Below are 15,711 nucleotides of genomic sequence, written 5' to 3' on the forward strand. Positions count from 1 at the left end.
TGTGTGTTTTTCTTTTCATTTTTTGTGAATATAATGTTTGGTTGTGATTTTTGATTGCCCTCTTTTTTAAGTATGTTTTTTTTTAAGTATGTTAACCCCTTCCTATAATTGTGTGTTTTAGCCTGATAGTCCTGAAGGTTCAAACACTTCATTATCATACTAAAATTTAAAAAAATAAAATTAAAGAAAAAATCTATTTATTTCTTTACTTCCCTTGCACACATTTTATGATTTTGAGGTCTCTTTTTTTTCTTTTTAATTTTATTTTCTCTTATACATCTTCATGATTATATCAGTATGCTGGCTTATTTGTGTGATTACCCTCTGATTGTGGTTTCCTCAATCCTAGTTCTTCCTCCTTATCTCTATTTTTTTTTTTTTTTTGATTTAGGGAAGCCCTTTCAATATTTTCTTTTAGAATGGGTTTTGCATTGCTGTATTCTTTTAGCTTTTGTTTGTTGGGAAAAAAATTTTATTTCCCCTTCTATTTTAAATGATATTCTTGCTGGATAGAGTATGCTAGGTTGCATATTTTTCCCTTCAGCACTTTAAGTATCTCTTGCCATTCCCTCCTGGCCTGTAGAGTTTCTGTAGAGAAATCAGCTGATAACCTTATGGTGGTTCCCTTATAAGTAACACTTTGCTTTTCTCTTGCTGCCTTTAGGATCCTCTCTTTATCATTAACTTTTGCCATTTTTATTATAATTGTCTTGGTGTAGGTCTATGTGGGTTCAATTTGTTTGGGGCCCTCTGTGCTTCCTGTATCTTGAAATCAGTATCCTTTAGATTTGGGAAGTTTCCAGTGATAATTTCTTCAAATATATTTTACATTCCCTTATCTTTTTCTACTCCTTCTGGAATTCCTATTATGCATAGATTGTTCTGCATTATATTATCTAATAGGTCTCTTATATTGCTCTTCTGTTTTTTGATTTGGTTTTCTGTCTGCTGACCTGATTGGGTGATTTCCATTATTCTATCTTCCACATTACTGATTCATTCTTCTGCATTATTCATTCTGGTTTTGACTGCCCTTAGCTCAGTTTGTATCTCTGCCAATGAATTTTCTAGTTTTTCTTGGCTCCTCATTATATTTTCTAGTTCCTTTCTGAGGGCGTATGCATTGCTGTTCATATCCTCTATTAATTCCTTCAGTATTTTCACTGTTTATCTTTTGAACTCAATATCTGTCAGACTGCAGAGGTCTGTTTCATTGTTGACTGTTTCAGGCGAGTTCTTCTGTTGGTTTAACTGGGAATGGTTTCTGAGCTTCTTCATCTTGCTTATTATTTTCTTTTTCTTGGTGGAGGTGTACTCCCTGTGGCTGGGCTGGGTTTGCCCTGGCGTTGCTATGGAGTGTTTCCCAAGGGCTGCTTGTGTTGGCTAGTCTTCTTTGAGGCAGTGGGGCATTTTGCAAGGGTGTTTGGGGCTAGCACGGTCATTCTGAAGCAAAGTAGGACTGGTAGGTCTGCACCACAATGCAGGCAGACTTCCTGTGGCTGGGCAGAGCTTGCTCTGGTGTTTCTGGGCTGTGGAGCTCTTCCAGGGGGTGGGAGTGCAGCACCTCCCCAGGGTCGGTGCACCTAGCTGGGAGACAAAGGGCAGACAGAACTCACAGGACTGCCCCACAATGGAGGAAGAATACCCATGGCCAGGCAGAGCTTGCCCTAGCACTTCTGGGCAGGCAGTGCTGCACAGCTGCTCCGTGGGAGTGAAGCACCTTCTGAGGGTGGGAGCAGCTAGCTGGGCCACTGGGAGACAAAGGAGTGCTTCCCCAGGACAGCTAAAACTGGCAGGACTGCCCCACCATGGAGGCCGACTTGCCGTGGCCAGACAGGTCTTGCTCTGGCATTTCTGAGCTGTGGAGCTCTTACAGGGGGCAGGAGTGTATCCCCTCCAGAGGGCAGGCAGGCCAGGGTGGGGAAAGCCCCTGAGGTGGTCTGCTTCCCATGAGTGGTGAGGCCAGCCCTCCTGGATGGCAGGTGGCCTCAGGTCAGGCACACATGGGGTAGGGGAGGGGGGATGCACTGGATAGCTCTGCTCTCTGCCACCTGGCAGGCGAGCACACTCACTGGGGCACAAGGAGTATTCTATGGTGGCCTGCCCCGCCTCCTCTCCCTTCCCCAATACTGGCACCTTGTCTCTCCTGTGGGTCCAGCTCTTCTCCCAGGTTCCCTCTGTTGCAGCTTTCCACTCCCCAGCCCTTACTGTATGGCTCCCTCCACCTGCAATGCACCACTTCCTAATCCCTCAGGCTGTCTCTTCACCACCAACCCGATCAACTGCTTCCTAGTCCCCCAGGTTGTCTCCACACTGCCAACCCCAGCCCTCTCCTGGGAACTAACCTCTGGAGCTGAGGTCTTGGTGCCCACCCCCCACCTGAACATCTTGGTTTTTGGTGACTGTGCCAGTAGTTCAGATGATCTGTTCAGCTCTCACTCTGCTTTTCAGATCTCATACCTACTGCTGTGCTCTTCTTGGCATCTGGAGATCCCTCCAACTTGGTTGATATTTCCATTGATTAGGTGACTTTCCAGGGTGTGGGTTCCCTTTCTCCTTCACAGTTCCCTTTCTGGAGCACCCGTCCAGTCCTTTTTTTCCTTCACAGTTCCCTTTCTGGAGCACCCGTCCAGTCCTGTTTCCCCTTCTCTAACTGTCTTTTATTTTACTGAGTTATGTCACAAGATTCTTGCCGTTATTGGAGGTTTAAGTTCTTCTGCCAGCATTTAGTTGTTCTGTGAGAGTCGCTTAACATGTAGATTTTTTTTGTTGTGTTTGTGGGAGAGGGTGAGCGTGTCCCCCTACTCTTCTGCCATCTTGCCTTCCCTCTGATTTTAAGAATACAGTACTGGCATAAACAGATACACCAATATAAGAGGAACAAGAGCCCAGAAATAAATCTAGGCACATGTGTTCAACTGAATAAATTCAAGTGAATACATCTAGTAAACTATATATACCAATCACAAAAATTATCCCCAAATGGATTAAGGCCTTAAATGAACATCCTAAATTATAAAACTCCTAGAAAAAAATAGGGGAAAACCTTCTTGACATTGGTCTTTGCAATTATTTCTGCCTATAACACCTAAAGCAGGAGCAATAAAAGCAAAAATAAAGAAATATGACTAAATCAAAGTGAAAAGTTTTTGTACACCAAAAGAAACAGTCAACAGACTAAAGAGGCAACCTATCAAATGGGAGAAAATATTTGCAAAGCACATATATGACAAGGTATTAATATTCAAAATTCATAAGGAAGGCAAATAATATAAAATTATCATGTATTCAAAAATGGGTCTAGGGCTTAAATAGTGATTTTTCCACAGAAGGTATTTAAGTTTCCAAGAGTTATATGGACATGTGCTCAACATTACTAATTATTAGGGAAATGTAAATTAAAACCACAATGAGATATCACCTCACAGCTGTTAAAATGGATATTATCAAAAAGACAAGAAATAATGAATGTTGGTTAGGATGTGGAATAAGGGAACTCTAGGGCACTGTTGGTAGGAACATAGATTGACATAGTCATTGTAGAAAACCTTATAGAGGATAGAAGCTTATCAAAAATTAAAAGTAGGAGTTCCCTTCGTGGCTCAGTGGTTAACAAATTTGACTAGGAATCATGAGGTTGCAGGTTCCATCCCTGGCCTTGCTTAGTGGGCTAAGGATCTGGCGTTGCTGTGAGCTGTGGTGTAAGTCGCAGATGCGGCTTGGATCTGGCATTGCTGTGGCTGTGGTGTAGGCCTTTGGCTACAGCTCTGATTAGACCCCTAGCCTGGGAACCTCCATATGCCATGGGGGCAGCCCTAGAAAAGGCAAAAAGACTATATATATATATATATGTATATGTGTATGTGTATATATATATATATGTATGTGTGTGTGTATATGTATATATGTGTATATATATATGTGTGTGTGTATATATATATATATATATATATATGAAGTAGAGCTATTACATGATACACTGATTCTGATTCTACTTCTGGGTTTACATTTTAAGGAAATGAAGTCACTATCTTGAAGAGATATTTGCAACCCCATGTTCATTGTCACATTATTTACCAATAGCCAAGAAATTGAAACAACCTAAGTGCCCATTGACAGATGAATGAATAAAGAAAATGCGGTGTATTTATATAGATAGAAAATGGGATATTATTCAACCATAAAAAAGAAGGAAATCTTGCCATTTTTGATAATATAAAGAATCTTGAAGGCATTATGCTAAGTGAAATAAGTCAAAGACAAATTTTTAATGATCTCACTTTTTTTGCCTTTTTTTTTAGGGCTGTGCCTACAGCATATGGAGGTTCCCAGGCTAGGGGTCGAATCTGAGTTGTCGGAGCTGGCCTACACCACAGCGAAAGCAATGCTGGATCTGAGCTGGATCTGCGACCTACACCACAGCTCATAGTAATGCTGGATCCTTAATCCACTGAGAAATGCCACGGATCAAACCTGCATCCTCTTGGATGCTAGTCAAATTTGTTTCCACTGAGTCACGACAGGAACTCCCTGATCTCACTTATATGTGGAGCAAAAAATAAAACCTAAACCCTTAGAAACATAGACAAGATTGACAGCTGACAGAGTCAGAAGATGGGGTGAGGAAAATGGTTGAAGAACATGAAAAGGTACAAATTACAGTTATAAGATCAAGAAGTTATGGGATGTATGTTATGTAGCATGGTAGCTATAGTCAACAATAATGTATTGTATATTTGGAAGTTTCTAAGAGAATAGATATTAAAATTTCTCATCACAAGAAAAAAATTCAACAATGTAAGGTGATAATTGTTAGCCAAAGTTATTGTGGTCATTGTTTTACAATATATTCATATATCAAATCATTCCATTGTACACTGTAGTTATTATGCAATGTTATATGTCAATTTTATCTCAATAAAACTGGGAAAAGAAAAATAAAGATAAAATGCTGTAGTTTTGTGTGGAATTAAGATAAAAATAGGGAATGCATATATTACTGAACAAATGGTCCCAAGACAGTTCATTATTTGTATATATGCATATATGTGTGTGTGTGTGTATATATATGACTGTAGTTATTTTGCATATTCTATGTATTAGGTATTTTGCCTATAGTATCTCTAATTCTGCAACAATCATGCAAGGTAGATATTCTCATCACTGTAAGGTAAGAAAAGTCCTAGTCACCTCTGTGTCCTCATTTTATAGATCAGTACCTGGCACATAGTAACTATACCTAATTATTTTGAAATTATTAACACAACGATTATTGTTGAAAATATGTTTCATCTGTGCATTATTCAACCTTTCATTCTTAGTAAGAACATTCCTGAATTCCTCTGTAACAACTTTCCCACTTGAAAAAAGATATAGATTTCCCAGCCTTCCATGCAGTTATGAGTGGGCTCATGACAGAGTTCCGGTCATTGAGCTGCAAGTGGTAGGCTCCAGATTGGGATTTTAGAAAAGCTCTCAGGTCAGGATGATTCATATTGTATATTTCTTTCACTCTCTGTCCTTTCCATTCTTCTTGTCTCATAAATATATATGATACAGGAAGTAGAGTAGCCATCTTATTGTCTTGAGAAGATATGGCTAACCATAGCCAAACCATATGGCACCATTGTGAAATAGAGAAGAAGGTATTACCTTCACACACAGGGTCAACTGCAGCTTTCACTTACCCCTCACTGGATGGTGAAAATTGTCACAACTGTATGTGGCAGTCCAGGCTGAGTGGAAGGCCAGAGACAGCTTAGATTTCTCAGAACATCAAGGAATCACTTATAATAGACTTACCATTATGCAAAAAGTTAAAACCCATAATTAAAAATAAAACCCAAAGTAAAAACACTATTCTATGTTATTTATATACAAGCAAATACAATGTTTAATGTATATATCTATGGACAAAGGAAGAAGGTCATCACTGACAGGGCAAAAATAAATCCATCTTTTTCTGGGCACTTGATAAAAATGGATTTTCCTGAGGATTGTAAGGGTTTATTTGAAAATTAGGGAGGAATTGTCATGTTTGGTTGTGAAAAGAGTAAAATAAATGTTTTATTTTTAGGAGTTTACTTCCCTCTAAAATGCTGAGCAATAAAAAAAGTATTGCTGGAATGATAAATTCTGATAATAACCCAAAATTTATCTGAGCCTGGGCATGTAGACTGAGAGTTTGCATAAGGCAGAAACCTTGTTCTCCCTTTATTCTATTAATCATGTCCTGACACTGCACTGGGCACACACAAACTGGAAAATACATAGTGGTTGAACTTTCCTATCCTCTGCATTCTACAATTCCTCCCTCCTCTCCCAACATCTGCCTTTTAGACAGATAAACAAAATCCTGGTACTGACTGCATCATGAAGTCCTGAGAGCTTATTCAATATTCAAGAACACTTTCTTACATGCTGTCCCAAAGAGAGTGGGACAAGAATGGGTGAGGGTGAGGCTTGGGATTAATCTAAAAGTCAGTATTTCAAATAAGCCCAAATCAAAGTCAGACATTCTTTCAATGCTTTTATCCAAAGGGGCTCATCCCAGTCAACAAATATACAGACCACATACTGCAGCTAACAATCCCTCATCAATCCACACTCTCATGATATATTATACTAATTGGTCATAGAGCTCCGTCTCACCAAGCCCAGATAGAGCTACATTATACTTCCCAATATGGTGTTCCAAGAAGTCACAATAATTAGTCAGTACATGAAACATCACCTATGTGTCACTATGGGATTGGATATAAAGGGAGAATCTGGACATGACACAATGAGGTGGTAAATGAGGATCAAGACAAAAGCAAAAGGATTAAAAATAGAGTGCAGAAATGTAGCCTTCAGAAATCAGCTGAGCCAGAGTGGGTAGCTGTATAGAAGCACTGTGGAAGGTAATGGAGGATTACGCAAGGGAAGGATAAAATTGATAGGGTTGCTGGCCCAGCCTAGATAGGGGTATTTCAACAGTGCCATCTTACAGGAACCTTGAGGAAACAAGGCCTATGGGGAATGCAAGGCTGAAGGTCAAGTCAGGTAATTATGCTATAGGAACTATGGAGAAGAGAAAGGAAGCAAGAGAAGACTATAGGTTTCTAACTTATATCTGGTCCAGGTTCTGGGAGTTTAAATGTCCCATCCCTGCATCTGGCTTGCCTTTACTGGACTCAACTATGGCATAAATGTTCTCATTTCCTTAAAACCTCTCTGAACTGGGTCCTGTAGTCTTGTTCCCTTGCTATGAGGCTGTTTATAAATTTCGCTTCTTCAGATTATTTGGGGCTTATTTATGTTGATTTCTCATTCTGTTTTCAAGCTGTGAGGTTGATCCTGAAAAACAGAATCTGCTCAACTACTCCTCAGAAGGATGCTTCCCTGAAGAGACTTCAGTTCTCAAGGCTAATCTTGAGAAAGTCCCTCTTTATGAGACCAGTTATTTGGAGGCCCCCAAAAAGCATTCAAGTTTTTTTTTTTTCAGAAACTTGTCAGAAGAAGCTCCTTAGTGACAGAACATAATCCTTTGTTACACCCCAAACATTTTTCACAAAATGAGAAACCCATGGTTCTAAGACTGTGTATATGTTTGATTTTTTCTATTTCCTCAGCGTGGGCATTTTACCCTCCCGGAGCAATTGTCGCCCCCATGCCTAAACTGGTTCCTTTGTTGTCCTGTCTTTTTGTTCCAGAGCTAAAGTTTATTATCAGTTATAAAGTCACCTTCACAATATTTCCCAGGAGGGCTTAGACCTTTGTTTAACTGATTCTCCTGGTCTTAGACTCTACTAGCTAGAAATTCCAGAGGTGCGTATGTAGATTAAGCCTCTGCAGAAATTATAATAACACATGTGTAAATAGAGCAGTAAAGCTTTTAAGGCACACATGCCCATGATTTATTTTAATCTTTCCCTGTGAAATAAGAAGATCAGAGGTTATTATCCCCATTTTCAAAATGAAAAAACTATGTTCTAGAGAGTTGTACAAGGCCACATTGTACAACTATGTAATTCCCACTCTAATGTTATTTCTGCTCTGCCATGGGCCTCTGGATCAAGGTAGCTTACACTCACAGTGGGATCAGCTTTCCCCTGACAAGCCCCTTTTTCCAGGCCAAGGAGCTGGCAGCCTTAGAGCCCATCTGGTCTCCAGTGGATAAAGCTTTCAGTGATTGGCGACAGGCCCCACCATCCAGTCCACTCCATTAGGAGTATTCTGTCTGAACTGCTGGAGGCACGCAAAGCTCTGCAGTATGCAAGTCTACAGCAGAAATCTGCTTTGCATTTGCAGTTTGCAGATTGTAAATCCCAAAGCACTGGATTGGAACTCAAGAGGCATGATAATGTTTGCGTGTGCCCACACTCCAAGAAAAGGGCAACATTTTCAGTGCCATATTCTTGGAAGAAGATAAGGAAGACGTATTTAAAACAGAATCTAAAGAGCTGGAAAAAAGTGGGAAAGTGGATTATTGAAACCCACTATGTACCATTTTCCAGGTGAAGGGACACTGAAACTTAAAAGATGCAAGGACCTAGTTGAGGTTCTATTACAAATATTTGACTGCTGGGAGCTGAACTCAGTTTGTGTGCCCTCAAACTGGTATTCTCTCCACCATACCACATGTTCATGTTAGGTGTCCTCAAAGGAAAGTTTTCTATTTTAGTTTGTTTCCTTCCTTCCCTTGAGTCAAGGTGAAAGGTGCTCAACTTTCAAGTCCCCAAGAGAAAGTTGGTGAGGAGGAAGCAGGGGACAGTGGTAAAGTGACCGTGGCTTGCTCTGCATGTATGAGGAGAGAAGATCAAGGCTCCTGCTTCCATTATGCTCAGAAGGGAAGCAGTTCCTGCTGGCTTTGGGGTTGACATTTTATATCGCTTTGAAATTACCTAATAATTTATAGCAAGTGATTAATAATAATGAGCCTGACTCTTTCACCCAAGGGAAGAGATATCTAGTAACATATTTCTGTTAAATAAAATAGAGAACAACCTAGTCTTGGCAAGCTCATTACCTGATGCATAAGCTAGAAAGCCTCGTGATTGTTCACAACTAAATATCTGATAGAGGGTGCTCTGGCTGGGTTTAGCTCTTTAATGTGCCTCTTACTGCTTTGTGAATTTTGGATAGTTATTTAGTTCTGCTGCCTCTAGGGATTAGGAGATACTGCCTATTCTTCCAGTGCAGGACTATGAAGGATCAGGATTGTTTCACATGTTTCCTCTCCTCTTTGGGCCTTAGTTTCTACATTAGAACACAAAGAAGTGGATTAACTAGTATCTAGGGTCCTTTCTATTTCTGAAGGTTTCTTTGAGGGCTCCATTTTACCCTCATACACATTTTAGAATTTTGAAACACTTCATTTTTAATTTTTAAAAATTATACAAGCATTATAAGTTCACTGTAAAATAATAGGAAAATTAAGCAGCAGCATAAAAATAAAAGAAATAATCAATTAGAATTTCACTGTTTAGAGATAATTATTGTTAAAATTGAGAGCAATCTACCTCTCTGAACATTTTAATATGCACATTTATCTATGTTTATTGTGTTTGAATTTAAAAAAATGAGTCATGCCACACAAACTATTTTGTAATCTGCTTTTTTCTCTTCACAATGCATCATGAATTTTGTACAGAGGTGGAAAATGTATGCCACCCTTTTCATGTTTTGGATTTGAAATGCAAGAGACCTCCATTCTCTCTCCATACAGGTTTGTGCTGGAGAAAGACATTACCTATTCCTTCAAAATCTCACTAACTCCCTGTTTGTTCCTTCCCATTAGAGTATTTGCTAATTTGAAAAATTGGGGAGGGATATCTGCATTAATCATCAATGTTACAGTACTTAAAAAAACAGTATCCCTCTTTTATTTATTGTGTCTGGGCACTTCTGACCTTCCTCCAAGTCTTCTATCTATAAGATAAGGGCAATAGGTAAGAACACAGAACCTGCCTTTTAGCTATCCTCCCAACTCTCTTCTGGCTGCAATTGATATATTTTTATCCCCACCTACAGAAGTGGTTGAATGAAGTTATAGAAGCCCATTTTTGCAGATTCAAGAGAGGGAAAATGCCACATGTCAGCTTCAAATATGCACTATACACTCTCTAAACCATAGCTCTACATTGAGGATTATAATGATCTTGCCCAATTGAAAAAAATCAGCACATGTTTCCCATTTGGCTAGTAATCATTGTGTCTGCTTACCATTTGTTAGAAATCTGAAGAAACAAAAAAAGATGAATGACATTTTGATATTTAATGGTGAATATATATGCCAACTACATTTCTTCATTGTCATGGTATCTCATTGTAAAAATGTCTCATTCTAGTTGAAAAATATCTATTACTGAATATCTAAACTGTTTCTTTTCCCCCAGGCTATAGGAGCCATATGATGAAAATTACAAAATGCCAATAAAAGAAATAAAAGAAAACCTAAATAAATAGAAAGAAATACAATGTTCACGGGTTGTAAGAATTACCATAGTAAAGATGTCAAGTTATCCCCAAACTGACACAGGCTTAATTCCAGCAAGATCCTGTGTATATACAGAAAAAATTATTCTTAGCTGTGCATAAAAAGGCAAAGAAACTAGACTAGCTAAAACAATTTTGAAAGAGTTACAAAGTGAGAGGAATATTTTTATCTGATATGAAGTCTTCCTATATAGCTACAGTAATCAAGACTTGTGGTATTTGCTGTGGGATATACACATAGATAAATGTAAAACAAAAAGGAAACTAGAAATAGACCTACATAAGTATGCTCAACTGGATTTTTTAAAAAGATGGAAAACAATTCAGTGGAAGAATAGCTTTTTAAACAAATGGTGCTGGAGTAATTAGATATTCATGGACAAAAGTGAAAAAAAGAACTTTGGCCTAAACTCATACCTTATACAAAAAATTAATTAAAAATGTTTATTGATTCAAATATAAAACATAAACATTAAAATTATTAGAAAAAGTAGGAGAAAATCCAAGAATAAGCCATGGGTTCTTTAATTTGACACCAAAGCATAATCCTTCAAAAGAAAATTTGCTAAGTTGGACCCTAGTAAAATTAGAAAAATTTTTTGAAAGACCATGTGAGAAGAATGATAAGACAAACTGCAGACCAGGAGAAAAAAATTACAAATCACATATTCAACTGAATGTCAAAAAGTAATGTATATCATATATATTCATATATAAATATGATAATATATAAATTAGAGTAGAATTACTTTTGCCATAATAGTGTGACCCCTCTGCTGACCCATTACCAAAAGTAACTTATGAACATTATTTTAAAACAATAATTTAAAAACTGGAGATGGCCTCCAGGACAAAGAGCAAATGAAGCAACAACATCTATTCAAGAAAATATATAAAATTTAGGTATAAAACTCAAAAGTCTATATTTGAACCAAGATCACTCCCTCACATCCTCCTCCTTCACAAGGTGAAGACTCCACTCCAAATAGCTGCAGCTAAGAATGGAGAGATCTCTATTCCCCCCAGCTATCAGTAGGAGAGCATTCTTCCCTGGAGGAACAGGACTTCAGGAAACAGGGTGTGTCACATTGACCCCAAATGCTTACTGCTGAGGCTGAATACCAATAGAATTCAGTATAGCGGTGGGGGTTCCATTCTTTTGCCCAACTTCTACATGTGGAATGAAGACTATACCTTAAGCATGACATTTTGAGAATACTATGGCAGGAATAGCTTTTCCCCAGCATGTGAGATGGTAGTTCAACACCCAAGGAATAAGATGATAGGACTTCAGGCTATTCCACAGCTTCCTTACCACCACTGAGCACTTGGCTCCTAGAATGGGAGTGCCATTTAGACATACGTACCATTGTGGCAGCTTCAGAACCATTGTTCAGAGTTTCTGCCTGGGTAGAGAAGCTGGACATAAAACTAATAGCTCCTAATCTCTTCCCAAAGTAACTAACTTCATTTGTAAGAGTATGAAAAAGTTTAAAATTAAGAGTACTCTCACACTCAATGAGGTTGTAATGAAGGAAATTTAGAGGAGGTTTATATATCTAATACAGATACAATATAAAATGTAGACAGGCTAGTTTTCCAGGGAAAAATAGGAAATTAGGAAAAAAGAGAGCTTGGAAAGGCTCTGATGAGGTCAGAATAAATAACAAACACTGACCACTTCCATAAAAGGAGCTATGATTTAATTATATTAGTTTGTAGATAAATTTTATGCTCCATCACATTATGTAAACATACAGCAATAGAGAGGCAATTAGTGGATCTTAACAGCAGGATGTTGTCAGAAAAAGATCAAAAAAGAGCCCTGCCATTACCACTGCCATCCCCTGGTGACTAGGACATGCCCCAAGTTTCATTTCACTGAGGAATATCAGAGAATTAAAACTGTGGAAGGTTGTACAGAAGTAGACTTCACTAAAATAAGCCAATAATTCACTAAACAATTTAACAATAACTAAAAACTCCAGAAGTAGGAGGGCTAGTACACAGAATTGCTACAATATGCTATTTAAATTTTCAAGTTCCCAACAAAAAGATTAAAAAGCATACAAATAAATGGGAAAGTATATCCCCTACATTAGAAAAAAAGAAAGCAACAGAACCTACCTGTAAGGGTAACTATATATCAGATTTAAGAAGAAAATATATATTTTTTTTATTTTCCCACTGTACAGCAAGAGGATCAAGTTATCCTTACATGTATACATTACAATTACATTTTTTTCCCTACCCTTTGTTCTGTTGCAACATGAGTATCTAGACAAAGTTCTCAATGCTACTCAGCAGGATCTCCTTGTAAATCTATTCTAAGTTGTGTCTGATAAGCCCAAGCTCCCGATCCCTCCCACTCCCTCCCCCTCCCATCAGGCAGCCACAAGTCTTTTCTCCAAGTCCATGAAAGAAGAAAATATTTTAAAGTGGCCACTATAAATGTGTTCACAGAACCAAAGAGAAGTTTGATTAAGGAAGTAGAGGAAGGTGTGCTGGAAATATTGATCAAAATGACAATAAATAGAAAAAAATTAAAGGACCAAAATTGTAAAAAAAACAATCAAATGTAAATTCTGGACTTTAAAATACAATAAAATAAAGTAAAATACTTACTACTCTAGGTAAGGTACTTACTATTTTAGGTCTAAAAAGTAGATTTGACTGGCAGAAAATATAATTAACAAACTTGAACATAAATTTCCAGATACTATGCAAACTAAAAAACAGAAAAAAAGAATGAAGAAAAATTAACAGAGCTTCAAAGAAATGGAAGACAATACTTAAAGCATTGACATATATGTAATGGGGATAGCAGAAGGAGAGGGAGAAATAAATTGAAGAAAATTCTTCAAAGAAATAATAGCTAAAATATTATCAAAATTATTTTTAAAATGGTAATATAAATATCCCAGAAGATCAATGAAGTCCAAGTGGGATAAACTCAGGGACTCATAAACAGACATATGATAGTAAAATGCTGAAAATTAAAGACACAAGACAATCTTGAAAACTTCAGGAGAAAAATGGCATGGTGATGCCTCAGCAGAAACAATAGAGACCAAAATGCAGTAGGATAACATATTAAAACTATTCAAGGAATAACACTGTCAACCAAGACTCCTACATACAACAAAATTGATATTAAAATATTAAGGCACAAAAGACTTTACATGAGAAACCATCAACAAAATAGACTGGAAATGATCAAAAAAGATAACCTACACCCAAAGACAAAGAAGAAGCCACATTGAGATGGTAGGAGGGGGCTTTCAGGATATAAGCAATCCCATACTTGCCAGGTGGGTGACTCACAGATTAGAAAATAACTATATAGCAGAGGATCACCCACAAGTGGAGAGTTCCAAACCCCATATCAGGTTCCCCAGCCTGGGAGTCTGGCATTGGAGGAGGAATCCCTGGAGTATTTGGTGTTGAAGGAAAATGAGCCGTGTGCAAGGATGTTGCATGGGACTGGGGTAAAAAGAGAATCCACTCATGGAGGATGCACACAGGCTTTCATGAGCGCTGGGTCCCTGAGAAAAGCAGAGTCTCCATAAGAATCAGGTTCAGACATATCTGCAGGTCTTGGAATGTCTCTCAGGAAAACATGGATGGCTGTGGTTTGCTATGGGGACAAGACATTGGAGGCAGAGTTCGAGGAAATAATCATCAGCATGAGCTCCCATGGATGCTGCAATTTTGGAAATCTTGCTGAACCCATGAGGGCTGAGAATCCCCAGGCAAACAACAAACTAGGGTGGGAACACAGCCCCACCCACCAGTAAACAGGCTGCCTAAAGTCCTGGGCACATAGCCACCTCTAATTATACCCAGAGACAAAGCTCCACCCACCAGAGGGATTAGACTCAGTTCCACCTACCAGTATGCAGGCACCAGTCCCTCCCATCAGGAAGCTGGCCACAGGATCCTGTATCAAAGATCACCCATAAGGGGGTGGATACTAAAAATGGGAGGCTACAAGCCACTCTCTTGCAAAAAGGAGACCACATGAAAAGCTATACAAAATTTTTAAAAAGGCAGAAAAATATGAGCCAGATGAAGGAACAAGACAAAAACCCAGAAAAACAGCTAAGTGAACCAGAAATTAGGGACTTCCATGAAAAAGAATTTAGAGTAATGATGGTAAGAATGATTCAAAATCCTGGGAAAAAAAAACTGGAGGCAAAGATAGATAAATTATAAGAAATGTTTAACAGAGAAATATAAGTTTTAAAGGTTAAACAAGCAGAGATGAAAAGTACAATAACTGAAATTTAAAAATTCACTAGAAGGACCAAGGGCAGAATATAGGAGACTGAGGAAAACAAAAGTGAGGTAAAAGATAGACTGGTGGAAATCACTGATGCAGAAGAGAATAAAGTAAAAAGAATGAAAAGAAATGAGGACAGTCTAAGAGAATTCTGGGATAACTTTAAGTTCACCATCATTCACAATACAGGGGTTCCAGAAAGAGAAGAGAGAGAAAAAGGGCCAGATAAAACATTTGAAGAGATAATAGCCAAAAACTTCCCTAATATGGGAAAGGAATCAGTCACATAGTTCCAGGAAGCACAACAAATACCACATAAAATAAACCCAAGGAAGAACACCTAGAGACATATTTTAAACAAATTGACCAAAATTAAAGACAAAGAGAAAATATTGACAGCAGCTAGAGAAAACCAATAAATAATATATAAAGGAAGCCCCAAAAGATTATAAGCTGATTTTTTAGCAGAAACTCTGCGGGCCAAAAGGGAGCGACATGATGTATTTAAAAATGATGAAAGGCAAAAAACGACAACAAAAAAAAAATATTCTACCCAGCAAGGCCCTTATTCAGACTTTAAGGAGAAATAAAAACTTTATAGACAAGAAAAAGCTAAGAGAATTCAGTCCAGTAAACCAGCTTTACAACAAATATTAAAGGAACTTCATTAGATGGAAAAGTAAAGTCCACAACTAGAAACAAGAAAACTAATGAGAATGCTCACCCATAAAGGCAAACATATAGTAAAGGTAGGAAGTCATCCACATATAAATATGTTACCAAAAGCAGCAATCCTGAGAAGGGGAGGGTACGAATGCAGGATATTGGAGATACATTTGCAATTAAGAGACCAGAAAATTAAGACAATCTTGTATATAGAGAGAAATACCTATATCAAAACCTCGTTGTAATGGCAAACCAAAAATCTGCAATAGATACACACACAAATA

At 38.0% G+C, this 15,711-nt stretch overlaps 1 long non-coding RNA gene across 1 annotated transcript; it reads right to left on the reverse strand.

Moving 5' to 3' along the window:
• Positions 1-1,289: 1,289 nt before the first annotated feature.
• LOC146394636 (uncharacterized) lies at positions 1,290-8,176 on the reverse strand. Its single transcript, XR_014835162.1, has 2 exons — positions 4,925-8,176; positions 1,290-3,784 (listed from the first exon to the last, which is right to left on the reverse strand). It is a non-coding gene; the product is annotated as an uncharacterized LOC146394636 (long non-coding RNA).
• Between the last annotated feature and the right edge of the window lie 7,535 nt (positions 8,177-15,711).

Source organism: Sus scrofa, chromosome X (assembly GCF_054392235.1).
Source record: "Sus scrofa isolate SSC_HxYL_T2T_F1_AM1 chromosome X, Sscrofa_HxYL_maternal_Yorkshire_Landrace_v2.0, whole genome shotgun sequence".
NCBI lineage: Eukaryota > Metazoa > Chordata > Mammalia > Artiodactyla > Suidae > Sus > Sus scrofa.